This window comes from Cervus elaphus, chromosome 11 (genome assembly GCF_910594005.1).
Source record: "Cervus elaphus chromosome 11, mCerEla1.1, whole genome shotgun sequence".
Taxonomy (NCBI): domain Eukaryota; kingdom Metazoa; phylum Chordata; class Mammalia; order Artiodactyla; family Cervidae; genus Cervus; species Cervus elaphus.
The window spans coordinates 86,729,221-86,731,923 of record NC_057825.1 but is presented as its reverse complement, the minus strand read 5'-3'; the positions used below and the strand labels follow the sequence as shown (position 1 = coordinate 86,731,923).

The window sequence follows — 2,703 nt, the reverse complement described above, 5'->3', positions numbered from 1 at the left end:
TTTTAGCTTTACAGCTAGCATTTTCAAGATAATTTTTGGAGTATTTTTTAAAAGAAGCCATAGTTCTGGTTCAGTGCAGATTCAAGGGAGACTAGAAAGTTATTTTGTGGTCCTGCCCATCTTAAATGGTCTCAGCAAGCCTTTTTACAGGTAATAAAGAGCTGGCTTCAATCAGTGCTTCTTCATCATGGCTGAAGAATCCTCTGAAAGTGAAAGTGTTAGTCGCTCGGTCGTGTCCAACTTTTTGCAAGCCTGTGGACTGTAGCCCCCCAGGCTCCTCTGTCCATGGATGTCTCCAGGCAAGAATATTGGAATAAGTTGCCGTTTGTCCAGAGGATTTTCCTGACCCAGGGATCAAAGCTGGGTCTCCTGAATTGCAGGCAGATTCTTTATCATTTGAGCCACCAGGGTATCTCTAGAAGAATCCTCTTCCCTAGGATTCCCTGGAAGAATCCTCTCCCCTAGGATTCCCTAGAAGAATTCTCTAGGAAGTTTTTTAAAATGCCATTTCCCAGGCCCTGTCACAGATTAAGTAAATTAGACATAGTGGAGTGGGACCTGGCAGATTTTATTAACATTATGTAACAGCTTCTCTCGGTGATTTTACTGTGTGTGCCTGGGATTGAGAAGCGTTGGATTAGATGATCTATTAATGTTTTGCCAGCTTCCACACTCTATGAATTAGTTTTTCTCCCCCCTTGTGAAAGGAACTTTGTATTATTGCAGACTTTTTATTCAAAATGTTAATAATGAAACCACAAAGAACTCTGAATAGCCAGTCCAATCCTGAGAAAGAACAAAGCTGGAGACATCATGCTCCCTGATTTCAAAATATATTACATAGCTATAGTAATTAAAACAGTATGGTAATGAACTAAAAACAGACATAAAGATCAATGGAAGACAACAGAGAGCCCAGACATTAACCCATGCATATATGGTCAATTAATTTATGGCAGAGGAACCAAGACTATATTAATACAATGCAGAAAGGACAGTCTCTTCATAAATGGTGGTGGGAAAACAATGGTCACTTGAAATATAGTTTTTTGCACTCACACATGAATTTTGCATGTGTTTGTGGTTTTTGTAGTTTTTGTAAAAATCACAGATATTAGTATTAAATTCTCCTCAGTTGTTGCTGGGGAAGGGAGGTAGATATTACCCAGAAAGGATCTATACAAATGGGGTTGTTCTACTTCCAACAGAAATAACTTTTCCAACTAAAAGAATTTAATCTGTCTCATCTATTGCCAAGGCACAATGCTCATTCCTTGGGAAACTGCATCTCTTTAGAAAACAAACACACAGATATAGACAACCCAGAGATAGAAGAGCTGTAGGACTTCAGGCATGAGGTCATTGTTTTGTAGGGCATATTGGACTGGAGTTATGGTATAAATCCGTTAGTAAATATGAAGTACCTGTGGTTGATGAGAAGAGCCAAATCATTGGAAAAGACCCTGATGCTGGGAAAGATTGAAGGCAGGAGGTGAAGGTGATGACCAAGGATGACATGAAAGTGAAAGTGAAGTCACTCAGTCGTGTTCGACTCTGCGACCCCATGGACTGTAGCCCACCAGACTCCTCAGTCCATGGAATTTTCCAGGCAAGGTTACTGGAGTGGATTGCCATTTCCTTCTCCAGGGGGTCTTCCCAACCCAGGGATCGAACCTGGGTCTCCTGCATTGCGGGCAGACGCTTTACCATCTGAGCCACCAGGGAAGCCCAAAGGGTGACATAGATAGATGGCATCACTGACTCAATGGATATGAGTGAAGGACAGGGAGGCCTGGCGTGATGCAGCCCATGAGCTTTCAAAGAGGACATGACTTGGTGACTGAACAATACCCTGTGAGTGGCTTTAAACATGGGCATTTACTGAGATGTCATAAATAAGGGCTTTCTGTGACACCAGAAAGAGAATTTCCAACCTATTCCAGACCTCATAGGTTGCCAGATACCCAGTTAAATATGAATTTTTGATAAACAACAAATGATGTTTTTAGTATAAGTATGTCCCAAATGTTACATAATTTTGAAGTATAAGTGTGACCTATGAAAACATTGGGGATATACTTATACTAAGAAAAATAGCATTAGTTGTTTATCTGAAATTAAAATTTAATTGGGTTTCATATATTTTTAGATATTAAATCTGATCATTCTACTTTGGGGCAAGATAATCTTGGGATTCTCAGAAGAGGATGCAGACTGGTTCAGAATAGTTCCTCTAGCCATACTCTTTTGGGTCAGTCACCAGATTGTTGTGGGGAATATCTTGAGGTTAGATGAGAGCCCACTGCCTATTTCTTACATTGCTTATCATATTTTGACTATGAATGGTGAGTTGAAGCAAATTCTCTTTAATAAGTAGCATTAACTTGGTCATGTGTACATACTTAGTTGCTCAGTCATGTCCAACTCTTTGGAACCTCTTTGACTGCAGCCTGCCTGACTCCTATGTTCATGGAATTTTCCAGGCAAGAATACTGGATTGGTTTGCTATTTCCTCCTTCATGGGATCTTCCCAACCCAGAGATCGAACTTCTGTCTCCTGTGTCTCATGTGTCTCGTGTGTTGGCAGGCAGGTTCTTTATCAGTGAGCCACCATTTGGCACTTGTTAATTTGGTCACTGTGTTAATGTACATTACTTGCATTATTTTATTTGATTGTTACAACAGTCTTTTGAAAGAGAAACT

General features: G+C 40.3%; 1 non-coding gene across 1 annotated transcript; it reads right to left on the bottom strand.

The window, feature by feature from the left end:
- Window positions 1-1,653: 1,653 nt before the first annotated feature.
- TRNAC-GCA lies at window positions 1,654-1,725 on the bottom strand. The gene has a single exon. It is a non-coding gene; the product is annotated as a tRNA-Cys (tRNA).
- Between the last annotated feature and the right edge of the window lie 978 nt (window positions 1,726-2,703).